The sequence below is a fragment of the Vipera berus genome (genome assembly GCF_964194415.1).
Source record: "Vipera berus genome assembly, chromosome: W".
In the NCBI taxonomy this organism is placed as follows: domain Eukaryota; kingdom Metazoa; phylum Chordata; class Lepidosauria; order Squamata; family Viperidae; genus Vipera; species Vipera berus.
In genome coordinates, this window is record NC_138210.1 from 71,647,730 (window position 1) to 71,662,146 (window position 14,417).

General features: G+C 41.4%; 1 gene segment (V, D, J or C); it reads left to right on the plus strand.

Annotated features, from left to right (window-relative positions):
- LOC308676833 (Ig gamma chain C region-like) overlaps window positions 1-12,539 on the plus strand; it is an 89,461-nt gene extending 76,922 nt beyond the window's left edge. The window contains exons 2-5 of the C gene segment in view: window positions 8,270-8,569; window positions 10,195-10,524; window positions 11,368-11,697; window positions 12,086-12,539.
- Window positions 12,540-14,417: the final 1,878 nt, after the last annotated feature.

Sequence of the window (14,417 nt, forward strand, 5' to 3'; positions counted from 1 at the left end):
CGTAAGACGGTGCCTCCCACTCCCAACCCTCAAAGACGCCGCAGTAAGATACCATGGTCGATGGTATCAAAAGCTGCTGAGAGGTCTAATAGGACTAGGACAGAGGAGCAGCCCCTGTCCTGAGCCCGCCAGAGATGACCTCCAAGTTCCTCTTCAGACTCTGTTATTCTATTCCTATTTTATTCTATTCCTATTTTATTCTATTCTTATGCTATTCCTATTCCTATTCTATTCCTATTCCTATTTTATTCAAATTCCTAATTCTATTTTATTTTATTCCTTATTCTATTCTATTTTATTCTATATTCTATTCTTTTCTATTCCTGTTCTATTCTATATTCCATTCCATTCTATATTCTATATATTCTGTTTTATTATATTACATTATATTACGTTGTTATGTTATGTTATGTTATGTTATGTTATGTTATGTTATGTTGTGTTGTGTTGTGTTATGTTATGTTATCTTCTATTATCTTCTGTTTTTTTCATCCTCTTGGACAACATTGCAGAATTGAATGGTAATGATTTTGTCAGAGCACCAAATATTTACAGGTGTTGTTGACCAGTTTAATTAAGATACCCCTGTTTTTCTCAGTAAAAGAATTTTTGGACCTCTAAAAGACATAAAAGAGAAAGAAGGGAAGTTCTCCATGGTTGAGAACATTTCACATGGCAATTTTGGGAACTCAGAGCACAACAATCAAGGGTTTTTCACACCTTCAGTTCACACTTTTACGCCAGCTCTAAAGTTGTTACTAATTGCTAATTTTTGTTTGTTTCTAAATCACACTTCCTAAAACCATGAGCAAAACTCTGAAGGCCCTGTTAATCAAGGACATCATTCTCAAGTAGAAACAGAATCCAGTCTAACAACAGAAGATGATGGTGTCCCCGGCATTTGATTTGGTGAGTAAAAAAAAAAAAGAGGTACTGTTATTTGACTTTCCATCTCCTGGGAAGATAGAAATAAATGAGAATACTAGGAGAATGGGAACTTTTCTGGAATCAGATGCTGCCTCTGGGAGAAGAAGGCCAGGTAAGATCTCTTGGAAAAAGAATTTGTAACTGACATTTTATTAGATTTCTTGTCATTCTATTTAGTTTTCCTAGCTATTGAGGAATAGTAAGGCTTGTTGTCCTCTTCGTGTGATCAAATGTCCACCAAAGGGCCTGAAGTTCTTGGTAGAAACTTTGTACTGTAGGACTGTGTCATTGATTCTACCTCAGTCCCTGAATGTCAGTCATGGAGCAATTCTGCCCAAAGCTCAGAGTGGGCTCCTCACATCCTTCAAGGTGGTCACATTTTAGTAAGGAGTTAGCAGGAAGAGAGAGTTATACGCACAACTATCTTGCTGAGCTGGGAAACTGCCTGCCACTCAGTTAGAGAAAAGTTCAGAAATGAATGGTGGAGAGAGTTCTAGCATATTATGCTAGTTTCTTCCAAGCTTCACCAAAAAGCTAGAAGGACCTGCATGTTCCATCTGGCCTACCAGCCACCTTCATTCTTCATCTTCTTGCTTAGTCTAATGCCCAGAAAACCTAGATGGGCTTAAGGGAACCTGGCATTCATCTGGAAGACTTCTCATTTCTAACAAAGGAAATAGCAGTGGGGCTACTGGGACCATTCCTGGTTGCAAGCTTGATGCTTAAAATTATTTCTGACCACTGTATCTAGAGTCTATAGAATAGTCTGTCTTTTCTGATACCTAATTTTAAGCTTCTGGTCTTCAAGGTTACAAAAGCTAATGATAATCAAAGTAGCTCCTTAAATGTCCACCTACAACCTCATGCATTCTAGAGCTTCAATCAGTAATTATTCCTGATTCCTGAATGATAGCCGTGAGATAAGCTACCTGTTAACATGAAAAATCGGGTCACCCAGCTATCTGCTCAAAGCCAAGAAGGAACAAGTTAGGTTCAGGCACATCTGGATTAGTTCTTAGCTAAGAGCTAGGTAGCATTTTTAAAAGCAGCTTAGCCTTTAGGTCTACTGGAAATTTCTTGAGCGTCTACCTGAATGATGCTGTTCAAATAAGCTAGTGGGAAGGACCTTAAGAGCTGAGTACTAGGGCTAACAAAAGCTAGTGAAAAGCAGCAATGCTTAACCCAAGGCTCCAACCCAACTGGGGTCTAGGATTCCTAGAAGCTAGTAGGGAGTATAGGAGCTTGCCACTAGCTTTAGGGTTAACTGAAAGGTGTTCCATCTTGTAGCTTAGCTCCTAAGCTTGGAGGAAACATCTTAACAGGGCATCTACTGCTATCACATAGCTCAGTGCATGAGTTCATCTAAGCTAGATTCTTAGGTGAAATTTCCTAGCCCAGCTGGCTATTACATTTCAGGGAAGCATGTAGGGAGCTACAAGGCTTAGGCTAAACTTCATGCTCAACTAGGATCTTTTTTCACTTCCTACCTCAGTGTTATGATTCAGCTAGGGCTGAAAAAGGCCAACCATGTAATTGTTTTGCTCAGTGCTTCTCCAACTTGGTAACTTTGAGATGTGTGAACTTCAACTCCCATTTTAGGAGTTCAAGAAGTCCACACGTCTTAAAAGCTCACGAGGTTTAGAAACCCCAGTTTAGCTTCATCTGCAATTTCGGGGCTCGTGTATCTAGTGAGGATTAAGGAAGCTACCTGGTCTTTTCCAAGCCTGAAGCTCAACTGAGATGTTTGCTGTGCTTTAGACAAGAGACTGAAGAGCTGAGGGAATTAGCAATAAATCTCATGTTCAACATGGAGCTTCTTTATATCCATGGACTCTGTGAGCTTAGGTCAGCTAATGGGCTGAATTACTCCAAGATGGATGTGGAGCTTTTTCATTTTTCAATGCCCAGCTGAATGCTAGGATTTAGGAATGCTAGCGGGGGAGGCAAGGTGCTTATTCCAAACCATGCTAAAGCAGAAGGCTTCTAGCTGCGTTTTAGTGTTCAGTGAAGCCAGTCAGTAAGAAGGAGATTTGCTAACAATCAGTTGCTTGATCTGCAGCTGAGTCCTAGAGAACAAATAAGCTGGCAATGAATGGGGAAGCTGCTTGCTCCGAGCTGATGCTTGGCCAAGACATCCTCAACCATCCAACTGAATGTTACAGTTCATGGCAGTTGATCCAGAAAGCTTCCAAGCTTCATGGCCAACTAGGAGATATATATTTTTTTAACCTCCTAGCTAACTATGATTCACTGAGCTGGTGGAAAGGGACTTTCTTGCCCCAAGCTTCCAAATCTCTTGCTTAGCTAAAAGCTTTGTGATGACTAGGATTTGAGCAGTTGGGCTCATAACAAGCTTTTGGAGAGCAACGTGGATGCCTGAGTGTCTGCTCCGACCTTGATGCTGGTCTTTCACATTTTTAATCAACTATCTCTAGAATGCAGGGAGAGTAGTTTGAAGTGAGTGGGCTTATTCCACCCTTCATGCTAGGAGACTTTTCCCAGCCTAGCTGAGTGTGTCGAGTTCTGCCAAGCTACTCAGGAAAAAGGGAGCTAACAGGGGTGTCTGCTCCAGTCCTTACACATAACAGTGAGCTATCATTCTCCAAGAGATGAGAAGAGTTCCTAAAAGGGTGAATTACTCCAAACTGGATGCTGAGCCTTTTTCAATGCCCAGCCAACTGCTAGGATTTTTAACTCCCAGCTAAACACAAGGATTCAGATAAGCTAGTGAACAGCCAGGAGGCTCCTACAAGTCTCATATGTAGTGTGGAGCTCCTTGATCTCCTTGTTGAAGTCTAGATTTCAAATAAAGTAGTGAAGAACAAGGAGGTTACTTGCTGCTACTCATGTGCTCAACTGAGATATCCTCAATCATCCAGCTGAATGCTAGGACTCAGTCAAGCTAGTGGGGAACAAGGGATGATGATGATTGTCTATGGAGATTCTCAGTCATCCAGGTCATGGTTGTCCCAAAGATGCTTTTCAAGAGGCAACTGGACTTTGTTTTTCTTTGAAGACATTTTGCTTCTCATCCAAGAAGCTTCTTCAGCTCTGACTGGATGGTGGGGAATGGAAGGATCTCACCATCCAGTCAGAGCTGAAGAAACGTCTTGGATGAGAAGTGAAACATCTTCAAAGAAAAACAAGAAAGTCCAGTTACCTCTTGAAAAAGCACCTTTGGGACAGATGGTGATGATGCTATTCATCCAGTCTTGGTAATCCTATGGGCCAGGTCTCTCCACATCTTCCAACCTTGCACTACTTCTTTGAGTTGTTCTAAGCTCTAGTTGGTGTCAGGCTTCATGGTGTCCACCTTCACGTTCTCTGGAGCTTATCCCAAATGTCAGGCTCAACCAAAAGATAGGCTAGTTAAGAGGCTTAATTAGACATCTCCAGTGAGAATGTCTTGCTCACTCGGCTGAGAGCTTGGGTTCACATAAGCTAGCATGGGTCAAGGAGTTATTGGGAGGTCTGCTGAAGTGTGAAGTACAGCTGAGACACCAGCTGAATGCTTTGCTTTAATTGTTAATTAACAAGAGAGCATCCTACAGATCTCACCAACATTAGGATGCTTTCTAATTCCTTACCTTAGTTCTAGGATTTAAAAGAGAGGGGTGGGGGGAGCCAGGAAGCTAGCTCCTCCAAGCCAGAGTTGTTTCTAGGCATTTATGTGAATGCTACGCTTCAGACAACCTAAGCCAGAGCTAAAGTCTCATGCTCAGCACTAAACTTTATGATCTCCTAGCTAAGGGCAAGGTAGAGGGGAATGAGAAGGCTGTTGGATGCTCTACTGCAGGGGTCTTCAAACTTGGCCCTTTTATGACTTGTGGATGTCAACTCCCAGAATTCCTCAGCCAGCGTGCCTGGGTGAGGAATTCTGGGAGTTGAAGTCCACAAGTCATAAAAGGGCCAAGTTTGAAGACCCCTGCTCTACTGAGACATCTATTTGTCTAAAATGGTATAGGGTTTCCTGTCTGAGCAAGGGGTTTGGCTAGAAGACCTACAAGGCCCCTTCCAATTCTCTTCCCCCTGTGTGTCTGCTTGTATGCTAGGATTTAGTGAAGCTAGTGAGAAGCAAGAGGACGGAGGGTTATTCCAGGTTTTATACAGAACTGGAGATAGTATACGTCCTGCCTCTCTGAGGTATAAAATCAGCCATCTGCTTATTTCTGTAGCTCAAAATGCTGATAAAGGCATAGGGGAAAGTAACTTTGTTTTCATCACTGCTAAAACTTCTTGTTACAGCTTTGGTGTTTCGTGTTTAACAGGGAGCTGAATCCTTAGGGTGAACTTTTGCCTTAGCACATTTGCCGTTTCAACTTCAAGGAGGCAAAAAATATTAAAATGATGCAATTAGTGCACTCCAGTTATCTGCTAGAAAGGGAATCATAAGTAGCCATTTAGTGGTGGAATTTGGTTTCATGAACTTCCGGAAGCTCCTAGCATATAAAAAATTTTCTTCATCTCCCCAAACATACTTTATTCTCATATTCTTCATGACAGCAAGTCTAAATTTCTCCCACTTTATTTCCCCATGGGCGTGAAAGTATGACCCCTTATTCTCATAGGCTGCAGCTGGTAGTCTCCCATCCAGTGCCATGTCCATGGACAATGCAAAATAAATAGTTTTTCCTCTGGTTAGTTGTAAGTCCTCAGAAAGTAAAAACCTTGACCATGGAGATTAGCAAGCCAGGAATGACAAATTAGCTGGAATATTTACAATTTGGGACAGGGTCGTCCTGCTGAAAAACCTCAAGAGATCTTGGGTTTCTGAATCTTCTTAACGCCAAGAAGGGAGAACAATGAAAGCCAGAGCCAGGAATAAACCAACATGAGACAGAGTTCTCCTCAACTAGGTGGACTGTGTCAGTGACCGTCGTCTATAATATGACTCTTATTCCTTTCTTGCCGGCCAGGAGATTTGGTCTAAAAATTTAGCCATCTTGTTCTTGATTAGAATTATCAAACCGATAAGAGTTATCAATCAAAAATGGATAGCTATCTCAATGAACTTGTATGTCCATGCTGTTATCACAACAAAGGTATTGCACCAATCCACAGTGGTCAAAAACATTTTGGACTTGAGAATGCTACAGGCAGCTGGGGGGGGGGGAAGCACCATATATTTGTTTGTGTCTATTTTTGTTTTTCCATGTACACAAGGTATCCAAAAGTGCATTGTAGTTTGATGGTGTTTGGGTTGATGTAGGTGTTTGATTCAGGGATCTTGCTTATTTTAAAATAAAACAATATTTTATTTTCAGAAAATATCTTAGGACTTCAAACACACTTTTTTTAGGGGGGGACCTGTATTTTCAAAAATAGCTTAAGTGCTTCAGTTCTTATTCCAGCTGCCTCAGCTCCCAATTACAGTGATTTTTTTTAAAAACAAAAGAAAATTATTTTCTTTGTGTATAGGAAAGAATCAAACAATGCCAGCTCTGAATTAGTGCCTATTATCTTCAATCTAATTAAAGTCTTTTAGTTTACTCCTAAATCCTTTAAAAGGTCTTGACTCATCTAGTTTAGAAATAATTTGCAGTTCTTTTCCAGGACTCAGAGAATTAGAAGAAAAAAATTAAAGCCCAATGACTTTTTGAGATAGTGATAAATATGTGGTTAAGGGTTGTATGTAAGCCCCTCAAATATTGGAAGATGGTTACCGTCTCTCCCCTAATCATTTGTAGAGCATTTGAGCCCAGAAGAGACATAACACATCTCCAATGATTTATTAAAGATGTGAGTGGGGCCATTTGATCAGCACAGACAGGAAGAAGGAGTTAGCTTGCTTGGGCCTAGGTATTTTTCAAGGCCTTTTGTCCGTGAAACAGCCCTTGCACATCTTTTTCTGTGATCACCAGAGGTGGGGGGCAAGAGGGATGGAGTCAGGTGTGGTGGACCTGGCTGTTGTAGGTGTATCTGAGATGGAGAGGATAGCAATAGTTGATATTGGTCTCCTCTCAAACCTACAGGAGAACACATTCAAGTCATCTGCTAGTTGCCAATTCTCTTTAGCAAGGGAGTGAGGTCTGCTATAGCCAGTGATATTTTGCCAACTGTACAGCATTCTAACACCTGCTCCTGTAGGCTTCCTCTTTGGCACGGCATGGATGTTTGAGCTTAGCTGTGAATCAATGTTTATTATTACCGTAGGTGTATAAGGTTTTGGTCAGCACACGTAAGTCCTCACAAAAACTAATGCATGATGTCACGGTGTCAGTGAGTTCATCCAAGTCCACTGAGGCAGCTTCAAAAACCATCCAGCCTGTGCAGTAGAGGCAAGCATGTAGCTTTAACTTTGCCTCTTCAGTCGAAGATTTCTCTTTTATTGGTTTTATGATTTTCTTACCCCATGCTTCTTGGGCAGGGGTCTTCAAACGTGGCCCTCTTATGACTTGTGGACTTCAACTCCCAGAATTCCTCAGCCAGCGTGCCTTGCTGAGGAATCCTGGGCATTGAAGTCCACAAGGCATAAAAGGGCCAAGTTTGAAGACTCCTGTTCTTGGGTCTGTAATATGCCTCCTCCCTTGCCCCTCCTTCTCTGATTTCTCTTTTGCTTCTTTCTAACTACCATGTGGAAAGAGATAACTGCTGTTCCCTCAGTCCGAATTTCCTCCTCATTTGAAAAGCAGGGATGAATAGTCCCAGAAAGTTGCTTGTTATTTAAAGTCCACAGTCTGATATTCAAAATCTCATCTCTTGAATATGAAATTGACAGAGAGTCACAGGAAATAATAGAAAACGTCAGAACTCCTCGAGTATAAATCAAACCTTCAGCTACAGAAATGTAACTAACTTTGAGAAAATCATAACTGACAAAGATATTTTGAATACTGACGGGAAATTAAACTTAAGTCAGAGCTGGAAAAACAGGACATTGATTTAATAGGGAGACTTTGTTTGTAAATACAATTTAAATATAAGGTGGTTAGAAAAGGGATTATAAATTGATATTGTTATCTGTTAAGATTAGATAAATATGAAGGGGACGTGTATATCTAATTTTGTATGTATTAATAGTAGTAAGAATTGTATTTCTCTAATGTTGAGAAAGTGAAAACATCAGGGGAAGAAGGGGGGATCCAAAAAACCCCCACTGGATTGTGTAACATTGAATAGATTTATACCAAAGTTAAGATGCAACGTTGAGTAACAAATGTACCCGGACATAAGATCTGTTTACTAAGCATTTGTGATTGTAGTATTAAAAAAAAAACAATAAAACACTTATTAAAAGAAAAACTACTCAAGAGCATTTCACCAAGGCGGCCACCGCTGTCGCCATCTTTAACGGAATATAAACTCACTATCTTCACTGTGTTATCTTTAGCTTCCCCTACAGCTGTCAAGACAGCCCCATCTGTATTCCCGCTGACTCCTTGTAACCAAGATATTGCCACCGCTTCCCTAGTTTCCATCGGTTGTTTCATCAAAGGCTACTTTCCTGAACCAGCCACAGTGCAGTGGAATTCAGGCGCCATCACCAGTGGAATCCAGAACTTCCCTCCGGTTTTGCTGGCATCCGACCACTATAGTCACACCAGCCTGCTCACCATCCCTGCCAGCCAGTGGCAGTCCGAGTCATTCCAGTGCAATGTCGAGCATGCAGCCACCAACACCAGAATTAACAAAATAATTAAACGTAAGTCCTGTAAAGCTATCCTTTTCTTTTCTCAAGGGCACTTGATTTGTCAGAGGCAAGAAAAGTCAAATGTGAAGGTAAATCGTTGGGACATAATGGAAATTGTCAAGGTACAAGCAATCCTAGGTTTGCAACTGTTTGGTGACCATTCAAACTTATGACAGCGCTGAAAAAGGAGACTTGATGACTGTTTTTCACACTTACAATCATTGCAACATCCTTGTGATCACATGAGCAAAATTTGGATGCTTGGCAACCGACTCATAATTATGATGGTCACAGTGTCTCAGGGTCATGTCTCACATTCTGGGACCTTCTGACAAGCAAAGTTAATGGGAAAGCCAGATTCACTTAAAAACCATGTTACTAATTTAACAAACTGCAGTGCTTCAGTAAACACCTGTGGCAAGAAAAGTCATAAAATGGGGCAAAACTCATTTAACAAATGTCTTGCTTAGCAATATAAATTATGGGGTCCATTGTTGTCACAAGTTGGGGATTACCTGTAGTGCTTGATTTACCCCCAGTCACTTAAGGACCACATGGAGTTACCGCCAGCAGTGACAAGTGGTTAGAAAGCAGTATTGCAGGCTAGATCACTGCTCAGTGCAAGGCTCCTCAAAAGGTACCTGTGAACCAATGTGAAGAGGAGAGAGGAATAGCCATCACCCATTGTAAGGAATTAAGGCAAAGGTTGATAGATATAGACCTGGAAAACAAGGTTTGAGGAGCCCCAAAGATACCTTTTTCCCCCCCAAGGCAACTGAACTTGCTTGTTTTTCTTTCAAGACATTTCACTTCTCATCTAAGACGCTTCTTCATCTCTGACTGGATGGTGGGGAATAGCAGTCAGAGCTTCAGTCAGAGCTGAAGAAGCTTCTTGAATGAGAAGCAAAATGTCTTCAAAGAAAAACAAGAAAGTCCAGTTGCCTCATGAAGAAAAAAAAAGCATCTTTGGGACAACCGTGACCTGGACGACTGAGAATCTCCATAGATTAAGGTTTGAGGAGGGATTCAGAAGACAAAGAGATGTTTGTGTGAAAGGTCAAGGATTTTCCAAGCCATGGAATCTTTCAATCAGAAAACCCTCAGAACAATCAAAAGGGGGGGAAAAAGCTGAGAAGACAATCAATGAAGGATAGGGGTTGTGTTAGGATACTACCCAAGGTGTAGTGACCCTCCTTCTTGCTTCTTTACTCTGTTATACTTAAAAAAGGTAAAGGTAAAGGTTAAAGGTTCCCCCGCACATGCGTGCTAGTCGTTTCTGACTCTAGGGGCCGGTGCTCATCTCCGTTTCAAAGCCGAAGAGCCAGCGCTTGTCCGAGGACGTCTCCGTGGTCATGTGGCCGGCATGACTAGACGCCAAAGGCGCACGGAACGCTGTTACCTTCCCACCGGAGTGGTCCCTATTTTTCTACTTGCATTTTTTACGTGCTTTCAAACTGCTAGGTTGGCAGAAGCTGGGACGAGTAACAGGCGCTCACTCTGTTACGCGGCACTCGGGATTCGACCCACCAAACTGCCGACCTTCTGATCGACAAGCTCAGCGTCCTAACCCACTGAGCCACCGCGTCCCTGTTATACTTAGTAACCATTAAATGTGTCATCTAATTCTTCCTGCTTAGGCTCTGCAATCCGTAGTCCTGTGGGCCCCGAGATTACTGTGTTCCATTCATGCGACTCCAGAGACAGTGATGGGACCGTACAGTTGTGGTGCCATATTTCAGGTTTCTACCCCAAACAATTGGATATTGATTGGAAGGTGGGCAGCCGCTCTGGGCTGCTGCATCCATACAATTATCCCCCTTGGCAGAATCCTGGCACGTATACTTTCAGTACTGCCAGCGTGGTCAATATCACCCAAGCTGATTGGCTGGAAGGAAATAGTTATTACTGCGAGGCAACCCATGCGGCGTCACAAACCAAGGTGAAAGGCAAAGCCAAGAAATGTACAGGTAATCATGATATTACGCAAATTCTGGTTTGTATACTGTAAGTGAGCAAGGAATGAAAAGAGAAAACCAAAGGAGGAAGCTAGCTCACCTTTTCACAAGATCTTTTGTCCTATGTATAAATCCATACTATTTTAAATAAATCTTCATTAATTTAGGATTTCCTCACTTGCTCAGACAACCCTATTTAGAGAGAGGAAACATTTTTTTCTGGCTTAATTGGAGCCAGCAGTGACAAGTGGTTAGAAAGCAGTATTGCAGGCTAGATCACTGCTCAGTGCAAGGAGTTCGATCCTGACCGGCTCAAGTGTAACTCAGCCTTCTATCCTGCAAAAGTCAATAAAATGAGGGCCCAGATTATTGGGAGTAATAGGCTGACTCTGTAAACCACTTAGAGAGGACTGTAAAGCAGAACGGAATGGAACAGAGCAGAACAGAACAGAACAGAACAGAACAGAACAGAACAGAACAGAACAGAACAGAACAGAACAGAATAGAATAGAATAGAATAGAATAGAATAGAATAGAATAGAATAGAATAGAATAGAATAGTTGGAAGAGACCTTGGAGGTCTTCCAGTCAAACCCCGTGCTCAGGCAGGATTGTTCGAACTGTGGAACAACTTGCCTCCAGAAATGAAAAGCCATTTCATTACATACAATGAAATGGTCTATAAGTTTAAGTGTTATTGCTATTTCTCTTGACTATTAAAAAAAGAGGCAGCATCAAAGGACTTGTATTTACTAAACTTAAAAGCAGCTCCAGTATAGATCAGATCAAGAGGCTGTTGGGATGGGGAAGAAATGAGAGTCGAAGAGGGAGCTGACATTAATTTTTTAACTTTAGATGGAAGCAGTTGTCCCTCCGGTGATATTAAGGTGGATATTTTGCCCCCAAGACCAAAAGCCTTGTACATTGATAGAAATAGCAAGATCAGCTGTGTGGTGAGCAATCTGCAAAATGAACAGGGGTTGAAATTCACCTGGTCTCGGGAGAAGAGTGGACACCTGACTCCTGACGCAATAGAAACGACAGAAGGATCAGATGGTGGTTACATTGTTCTCAGTCGCCTCAGCATCTTCTCTGAAGAATGGGACTCAGGAGAGACTTTCACCTGTGTGGTGGAACATCCAACCTTTGTTTCTCCCGTCACAAAGAAAATTTCCAAGACCAGAGGTAAGGAGGAAGTGACACTGTTCTCCCTCATGGGGACTAACAGACTTATTTTCATTTGTGCCAGGAATGTCTGTAAGGACAAAGCTCTGTAACAGATGACGTGTAGTGCACGTTTGGAGACCTGAAAAGGGGTGGCATCAACAATCCAAATATTAGGTGGATAACCACACCAGGTTAACAAAATTCACACTTGGCTTGGCACAACATAGGCCTTTAGTCACAGAACAGCCTGTAAACCATGGTTCAGGGATATAAATGAACAATGGGTTTGCTCAATAAACAATGGCTAAAGGAACCACCGTTTAGCAAGAGGGATAAACCATTCATTGCTGCCACTGATTTGTCTTATCTTTCATTGTTGTGTTTTCTTTCTTCAAACTTCACAAAGGCAAACACAGTGCACCCAAGGTCTATGTCTTCCCGCCTCATCAAGAGGAGCTCAACCCAGGCAGATCGGTGTCGCTTACCTGCTTGGTAACTGGGTTTTTCCCAGGGCCTGCTGATGTCCAGTGGCTGGAGGATCACAATCCCCTGTCAGAGGACAACTCTGTGACTACTCCACCTATGAAGAATAAGCATGAGGATTCCTACTTTGTCTACAGCAAACTTACTGTCCCCAGGACTGATTGGAATACCAAAACATTCACTTGTATGGTGGTCCATGAAGACCTCCCCATGAAGTTCACCCAGAGGAACATCTCAAGAACCCAGGGTAAAAAATGAATCAGCTGCTCCATTTCAATCCGCCCTAGATGTGCCTCTAGCACTGTCAAACCAAATTGTTAATGATTTGTATGCTCACGCATTTCACATCTGGATGAATAAAAGCAAACCATCTCAGAAACCCCTCAGGTTCCCTTGTTTGCTCCTTTAGGCACAAGATGTAGAAGGGGAAAGGGGATAATCTGTCTGAAAAAGCAAAGTCAAGGCTTAAGCCTGGCTTATTGTATTGATTGATTAATTCTGATTTCTACAGCCTCCCACCTCAGCAAATGAATCTGGGCGGGTCACAGTTCTGATAATCCAACATAATGGAGTCCATCGTGTTTCTGTATGAATCCCACAGAGGGCCAATGGATTTAGCTGGGTTACACACAGGTACCCCAAATTAGCCTCACTGCAGTGCTGTGCTGTGAGAAAAGAATGGAATAGGTGCATCTAATCCAATCTGCTGAGCTTCAGGGTTCAATGAATATTTGAACCCATCAAGTTCAAGGACAATGATCCTTTACTGTCTGCTCCATATGAACTTTCCTATATTGTTAAGTGCCCTTCTCTGTAGGTTGTCCACTTAGCCCAAGAGCAAAGAGTCAAAATATCTGAAATACATATGATTGTAATTATTTATCGAAAAATGTCCCATCAACTTAGATCCATCTACATCCCTTGGCCTCTGAGCCACAGTTTCTCCATGGACCAATCATTTGGAGCAAAGTGGCACTGATCTCTAATCTATAATTGGCCTATAATCAATAATAATTTCAATATCAAGGACTCATATCTAATACAAAAAGAGCCAGAGAATTCAAGGGAGAGAGGGGGGAAATTAAATTCAAATTACTAAACACAATAGGTTGAGCAATAAGGGAAATTTAATCAGGATGAGCATTCAATTCTCAAGATATCCACATTCAGAAATGCAAAGCTACATGGTAGAGAAACAATTGTTCTCCAAAAACACTTCCCAAACATACTGATAATCAGAACAAATTAAAAAGAAAAAAAAAGAAAAGCAATCACTTTTGTCCTTAAAAGCTCTATTAAAATCCACTGATTGGTTATTCAAAATTCCATAGACCTATATTATACTATATTAACCTACGGTATACTATATTAACACAAAAAAGATGTTTTCTCAAAATCTGTATTAACACAAACAAGAGACATTGCCTCAAAACCTTTAACATTTCAGATGTCATCTGAAGAGAGAATGACAAAGTTCAAAGGACCTTGAAGGTCTTCTAACCCAACCTCCTTCTCAGGCAGGACACCCTATACCATTTCAGACAAATGGTTGTCCAATCTCTTCTTGAAAGGCTCCAGTGTTGGAGCACCCACAACTTCTGCAGGCAAGCTGTTCCACTGATTAATTGTTCTCAATGTCAGGAAATTTCTCCTTAGTTCTAGGTTGCTTCTCTCCTTGATTAGTTTCCATCCGTTGCTTCTTGTCCTGCTTTGGAGAATAGCTGGACGCCCTCTTCTTTGTAGTAGCCCTTCCAATATTGAAACACTGCTATCATATCACCTCTAGTCCTTCTTTTCACTAAAGTAGACATACCCAGTTCCTGCAACCGTTCTTCACGTTTTCGCCTCCAGTCCCCTAATCAGTGCAGAGATGAGAAAGAGAGATTAGGCAGCACCCAAGAATAATTCAACTGTAGAAATTAAATAGTAAGATCTCTCCGTTTGGACATCCATTTGCAAATTGAAATATTAACAATCACATTTCATCATATTGATCAACATCGGGACACATCTAATATTTTTCCGATTATTTTTTTTTTAGAATTTTCGCAGACTTTGATTCATTAAACTTTCAGACAAGGAGTTCAATGAAATATAAACATGTTAATTGAAACAAACTGATGTACAACAGACACTGAAAAAATACAACACAATATATCACCAAAAAAAAGAAACTTTATGGGCACAAGTGCCAAGAAATCTGGCAATCTTCATCTGATGAAGAATGCAAACATAACATTTTGATCATGAAAGTT